Genomic DNA, 7,835 nt, shown 5'->3' on the forward strand with positions numbered 1-7,835 from the left:
TCAACAAAAATAGACATCAAATTGGACGATACTTACATTCTCTTATAACCATTACATGAGTCCATTTTATGAGTTTTCTGTTCTTAAAACAGCTGCATGAAGAAAGAAATTATATGAGCTGGCACATGCATGTTCTTACGAAACCTGAATGTGTATCTATTGCTTTTATGGTTAATCATATTTCCATATACTTCTATTCAGGGCACATAAGATCATCAATCCAAGGATATGAATATTCCAACATTCCAACTATAAAATGTAGCAACAGAAACGACACCATTTGCAGAGCGCTCTTTCTCGCATGCATGCATAACACAGTTCTCTGACATGACTGCCCACAGTCTCACGCTCTCTCTCTCCGCATGCTCACTCTCTTTACAAATAACATGACATGCAGAAGTCAAATCTCAAATATCTAAGGCTTCTTTGACTTTTCTTTTCTCTCTCTCCTCTCTCCCAGCCTCTATCTTACGAAAAAATGTTTTCTCTGTCCTGCTGCCATTTGTCCTTTCTCACATGAGATTATAAAGAAAAGATTGTGCTGAAATAAAAATAGAAAAATAAATGCTCTCTCTCCTTTCACATGGGTACCGGACTGAAAAGGTGAAGAAAAAGGGGTAAAAATAATTGGGTGTGAGGAGCTGGTGGTCATGTGACGAGGTTCACGTCAATTCTTGGGCTGCGAGGTCTGCAAAGCTGTGCTGTCTCAATCAATGGACAGTGCATATGTGTCAACCAGAGTTTAGACGCAGCAGGTATCCCATCAGAGTTGAAAGACCTTAATCACTCTAGTGTACAGTGACACCATCCTGCAATTGTGCGAATCTCGAGGAACAGAAAGGAGCGTGGACGGCAGAGATAGTGGGTACCGAGGAGCTTGTCCTACACTACTGTTGGGGAACGTAGTAATTTCAAAAAATTTCCTACGCACACGCAAGATCATGGTGATGACATAGCAACGAGAGGGAAGAGTGTTCGTCCACGTACCCTCGTAGACCGTAAGCGGAAGCGTTAGCACAACGCGGTTGATGTAGTCGTACGTCTTCACAATCCGACCGATCCAAGCACCGAACGTACGGGCCTCCGAGTTCAGCACACGTTCAGCTCGATGACGATCTCCGGCCTCCGATCCAGCCGAGCTCCGGAGATGAGTTCCGTCAGCATGACGGCGTGGTGACGATGATGATGTTCTACCGGCGCAGGGCTTCGCCTAAACTCCGCGACGATATGACCGAGGTGGAATATGGTGGAGGGGGGCACCGCATACGGCTAAGGAATGATCCATAGATCAACTTGTGTGTCTATGGGGTGCCCCCCCGCCCCCGTATATAAAGGAGCCAGGGGGAGGAGGCGGCCGGCCAAGGAGGGCGCGCCAAGGGGGGAGTCCTACTCCCACCGGGAGTAGGACTCCCTTCTTTCCAAGTAGGAGTAGGAGAAGGGGGGAAAGAGGAGGAAGAGGGGAAGGAAAGGGGGGCGCCGCCCCCCTTCCCTTGTCCTATTCGGACTAGGAGGGGAGGGGCGCGCGGCCTCCTCCTGGCTCCTTCCCTCTTCTTCCTCGTGGCCCATGTAGGCCCAATAACCCCCCGGGGGGGTTCCGGTAACCTCTCGGTACTCCGGTAAAATGCCGATTTCACCCGGAACCATTCCGATGTCCAAACATAGGCTTCCAATATATCAATCTTTATGTCTCAACCATTTCGAGACTCCTCGTCATGTCCGTGATCACATCCGGGACTCCGAACAAACTTCGGTACATCAAAACTTGTAAACTCATAATGAAACTGTCATCGTAAAGTTAAGCGTGCGGACCCTACGGGTTCGAGAACTATGTAGACATGACCTAGAACCATTCTCGGTCAATAACCAATAGCGGGACCTGGATGTCCATATTGATCCCTATATATTCTACGAAGATCTTTATCGGTCAAACCGCATAACAACATACGTTGTTCCCTTTGTCATCGGTATGTTACTTGCCCGAGATTTGATCGTCGGTATCCAATACCTAGTTCAATCTCGTTACCGGTAAGTCTCTTTACTCGTTCTGTAATACATCATCTCATAACTAACTCATTAGTTACAATGCTTGCAAGGCTTAGGTGATGAGTATTACCGAGAGGGCCCAGAGATACCTCTCCGACAATCGAAGTGACAAAACCTAATCTCGAATTATGCCAACCCAACATGTACCTTCGGAAACACCTGTAGAGCACCTTTATAATCACCCAGTTACGTTGTGACGTTTGGTAGCACACAAAGTGTTCTTCCGGTAGACGGGAGTTGCACAATCTAATAGTTGCAGGAACTTTGTATAAGTCATGAAGAAAGCAATAGCAGTATACTAAACGATCAAGTGCTAGGCTAACGGAATGGGTCATGTCAATCACATCATTCTCCTAATGATGTGATCTCACTAATCAAATGACAACACATGTCTATGGTTAGGAAACATAACCATCTTTGATTAATGAGCTAGTCAAGTAGAGGCATACTAGTGACTTATATGTTTGTCTATGTTTTCACACATGTATCATGTTTCCGGTTAATACAATTCTAGCATGAATAATAAACATTTATCATGATATGAGGAAATAAATAATAACTTTATTATTGCCTCTAGGGCATATTTCCTTCAATAATCTAGATTACATAGTAATGGTTCTAACACCCATGGAGTCTTGGTGCTGATCATGTTTTGCTCGTGAGAGAGGCTTAGTCAACGGGTCTGCAACATTCAGATCCGTATGTATCTTGCAAATCTCTATGTCTCCCACTTGGACTTGGTCCCGAATGGAATTGAAGCGTCTCTTGATGTGCTTGGTCCTCTTGTGAAATCTGGATTCCTTTGCCAAGGCAATTGCACCAGTATTGTCACAGAAGATCTTCATTGGTCCCGATGCACTAGGTATGACACCTAGACCGGAAATGAACTCCTTCATCCAGACTCCTTCATTCGCTGCTTCAGAAGCAGCTATGTATTCCGCTTCACATGTAGATCCTGCCACGACGCTTTGTTTAGAACTGCACTAACTTACAGCTCCACCGTTTAATAAAAACACGTATCCGGTTTGCGATTTAGAATCGCCCGGATCAGTGTCAAAGCTTGCATCGACGTAACCATTTACGACTAGCTCTTTGTCACCTCCATATACGAGAAACATATCCTTAGTCCTTTTCAGGTATTTCAGGATGTTCTTGACCGCTGTCCAGTGATCCACTCCTGGATTACTTTGGTACCTTCCTGCCAAGCTTATTGCTAAGCTTGCTAAACATACATTAGGTCTGGTACACAGCATTGCATACATGATAGAGCCTATGGCTGAAGCATAGGGAACATTTTTCATTTTCTCTCTATCTTCTGCTGTGGTCGGGCATTGAGTTTGACTCAACTTCACACCTTGTAGCACAGGCAAGAATCCTTTCTTTGCCTGATCCATTTTGAACTTTTTCAAAATTTTGTCAAGGTATGTGCTTTGTGAAAGTCCTATTAAGCGTCTTGATCTATCTCTATAGATCTTGATGCCCAATATGTAAGCAGCTTCACCGAGGTCTTTCATTGAAAAACTTTTATTCAAGTATCCCTTTATGCTATCCAGAAATTCTATATCATTTCCAATTAATAATATGTCGTCTATATGTAAAATTAGAAATGCTATAGAGCTCCCACTCACTTTCTTGTAAATACAGGCTTCTCCAAAACTCTGTATAAAACCATATGCTTTGATCACACTATCAAAGCGTTTATTCCAACTCCGAGATGCTTGCACCAGTCCATAAATGGAACGCTGGAGCTTGCACACTTTGTCAGCACTTTTTGGATCAACAAAACCTTCCGGCTGCATCATATACAACTCTTCTTCTAGAAATCCATTCAAGAATGCAGTCTTGACATCCATTTGTCAAATTTCATAATTATGAAATGCAACAATAGCTAACATGATTCGGACAGACTTAAGCATCACTATGGGTGAGAAAGTCTCATCGTAGTCAACCCCTTGAACTTGTCGAAAACCTTTTGCAACAAGTCGAGCTTTATAGACAGTTATATTACCATCAGCGTCAGTCTTCTTCTTAAAGATCCATTTATTCTCAATGGCTTGCCGATCATCGGAAAAGTCAACCAAAGTCCATACTTTGTTTTCATGAATGGATCCCATCTCAGATTTCATGGCCTCTAGCCATTTTGCGGAATCTGGGCTCATCATCGCTTCCTCATAGTTCGTAGGTTCATCATAGTCAAGTAACATGACTTCCGGAATAGGATTACCGTACCACTCTGGTGCGGATCTTACTCTGGTAGACCTACGAGGTTCAGCAGAAACTTGATCTGAAGTTTCATGATCAATATCATTAGCTTCCTCACTAATTGGTGTAGTTGTCACAGGAATCGGTTCTCGTGATGAACTACTTTCCAATAAGGGAGTAGATACAGTTATCTCATCAAGTTCTACTTTACTCCCACTCACTTCTTTCGAGAGAAACTCCTTCTCTAGAAAGGATCCATTCTTGGCAACGAATGTCTTGCCTTCGGATCTGTGATAGAAGGTGTACCCAACAGTCTCTTTTGGGTATCCTATGAAGACACATTTCTCCGATTTGGGTTCGAGCTTATCTGGTTGAAGTTTCTTCACATAAGCATCGCAGCCCCAAACTTTAAGAAATGACAACTTTGGTTTCTTGCCAAACGACAGTTCATAAGGCGTCGTCTCAACGGATTTTGATGGTGCCCTATTTAACGTGAATGCGGCCGTCTCTAAAGCATAACCCCAAAACGATAGCGGTAAATCAGTAAGAGACATCATAGATCGCACCATATCAAGTAAAGTATGATTACGACGTTCGGACACACCATTTCGTTGTGGTGTTCCGGGTGGCGTGAGTTGCGAAACTATTCCGCATTGCTTCAAATGTAAACCAAACTCGTAACTCAAATATTCTCCTCCACGATCAGATCGTAGAAACTTTATTTTCTTGTTACGATGATTTTCCACTTCACTCTGAAATTCTTTGAACTTTTCAAATGTTTCAGACTTGTGTTTCATTAAGTAGATATACCCGTATCTGCTCAAATTATCTGTGAAGGTGAGAAAATAACGATATCCGCCACGAGCCTCAACATTCATCGGACCACATACATCTGTATGTATGATTTCCAACAAATCTGTTGCTCTCTCCATAGTACCGGAGAACGGTGTTTTAGTCATCTTGCCCATGAGGCACGGTTCGCAAGTACCAAGTGATTCATAATCAAGTGATTCCAGAAGTCCATCAGTATGGAGTTTCTTCATCCGCTTTACACCGATATGACCTAAACGGCAGTGCCACAAATATGTTGCACTATCATTATCAACTCTGCATCTTTTGGCTTCAACATTATGAATATGTGTATCACTACTATCGAGATTCAATAAAAATAGACCACTCTTCAAGGGTGCATGACCATAAAAGATATTACTCATATAAATAGAACAACCATTATTCTCTGATTTAAATGAATAACCGTCTCGCATCAAACAAGATCCAGATATAATGTTCATGCTCAACGCTGGCACCAAATAACAATTATTCAGGTCTAAAACTAATCCCGAAGGTAGATGTAGAGGTAGCGTGCCGACCGTGATCACATCGACTTTGGAACCGTTTCCCACGCGCATCGTCACCTCGTCCTTGGCCAGTGCTCGCTTATTCCGTAGTCCCTGTTTCGAGTTGCAAATATTAGCAACAGAACCAGTATCAAATACCCAGGTGCTACTACGAGCTCTAGTTAGGTACACATCAATAACATGTATATCACATATACCTTTGTTCACTTTGCCATCCTTCTTATCAGCCAAATACTTGGGGCAGTTCCGCTTCCAGTGACCAGTCTGCTTGCAGTAGAAGCACTCAGTTTTAGGCTTAGGTCCAGACTTGGGTTTCTTCTCTTGAGCAGCAACTTGCTTGCCGTTCTTTTTGAAGTTCCCCTTTGCCCTTTTTCTTGAAACTAGTGGTCTTGTTGACCATCAACACTTGATGCTCCTTCTTGATTTCTACCTCCGCAGCTTTTAGCATTGCGAAGAGCTCGGGAATAGTCTTGTTCATCCCTTGCATATTATAGTTCATCACAAAGCTCTTGTAGCTTGATGGCAGTGATTGGAGAATTCTGTCAATGACACTATCATCAGGAAGATTAACTCCCAGTTGAATCAAGTGATTATATTACCCAACATTCTGAGTATGTGATCACTGACAGAACTATTCTCCTCCATCTTGCAGCTATAGAACTTATTGGAGACTTCATATCTCTCAATCCGGGCATTTGCTTGAAATATTAACTTCAACTCCTGGAACATCTCATATGCTCCATGACGTTCAAAACATCGTTGAAGACCTGGTTCTAAGCCGTAAAGCATGGCACACTGAACTATAGAGTAGTCATCAGCTTTGCTCTGCCAGACGTTCTTAACGTCATCAGTTGCATCAGCAGCAGGCCTGGCACCCAGCGGTGCTTCCAGGACGTAACTCTTCTGTGCAGCAATGAGGATAATCCTCAGGTTACGGACCCAGTCCGTGTAATTGCTACCATCATCTTTCAACTTTGCTTTCTCAAGGAACTCATTAAAATTCAACGGAACAACAGCACGAGCCATCTATCCTCAAACAAACATAGACAAGCAAGATACTATCAGGTACTAAGTTCATGATAAATTTAAGTTCAATTAATCATATTACTTAAGAACTCCCACTGAGACAGACATCTCTTTAGTCATCTATGTGATCACGTGATCCAAATCAACTAAACCATAACCGATCATCATGTGAGATGGAGTAGTTTTCAATGGTGAACATCATTATGTTGATCATATCTACTATATGATTCACGCTCGACCTTTCGGTCTCCGTGTTCCGAGGCCATATCTGCATATGCTAGGCTCGTCAAGTTTAACCTGATTATTCCACGTGTGCAAAACTGGCTTGCACCCATTGTAGATGGACGTAGAGCTTATCACACCCGATCATCACGTGGTGTCTGGGCACGACGAACTTTGGCAACGGTGCATACTCAGGGAGAACACTTATTGATAATTTTAGTGAGAGATCATCATAAAATACTACCGTCAATCAAAGCAAGATAAGATGCATAAAGGATAAACATCACATGCAATCAATATAAGTGATATGATATGGCCATCATCATCTTGTGCTTGTGATCTCCATCTCCGAAGCACCGTCGTGATCACCATCGTCACCGGCGCGACACCTTGATCTCCATCGTAGCATCGTTGTCGTTACGCCATCTATTGCTTCTACGACTATCGCTACCGCTTAATGATAAAGTAAAGCAATTACAGGGCGTTTGCATTTCATACAATAAAGCGACAACCATATGGCTCCTGCCAGTTGCCGATAACTTCGGTTACAAAACATGATCATCTCATACAATAAAAATATAGCATCATGTCTTGACCATATCACATCACAACATGCCCTGCAAAAACAAGTTAGACGTCCTCTAGTTTGTTGTTGCAAATTTTACGTGGCTGCTACGGGCTTAGCAAGAACCGTTCTTACCTACGCATCAAAACCACAACGATAGTTTGTCAAGTTGGTGCTGTTTTAACCTTCGCAAGGACCGGGCGTAGCCACACTCGATTCAGCTAAAGTGAGAGAGACAGACACCCGCCAGCCACCTTTAAGCACGAGTGCTCGTAACGGTGAAACCAGTCTCGCGTAAGCGTACGTGTAATGTCGGTCCGAGCTGCTTCATCTCACAATACCGCCAAACCAAAGTATGACATGCTGGTAAGCAGTATGACTTGTATCGTCCACAACTCACTTGTGTTCTACTCGTGCAT

The sequence above is a fragment of the Triticum dicoccoides genome, chromosome 6B, assembly GCF_002162155.2.
Source record: "Triticum dicoccoides isolate Atlit2015 ecotype Zavitan chromosome 6B, WEW_v2.0, whole genome shotgun sequence".
Classification (NCBI taxonomy): Eukaryota; Viridiplantae; Streptophyta; class Magnoliopsida; order Poales; family Poaceae; genus Triticum; species Triticum dicoccoides.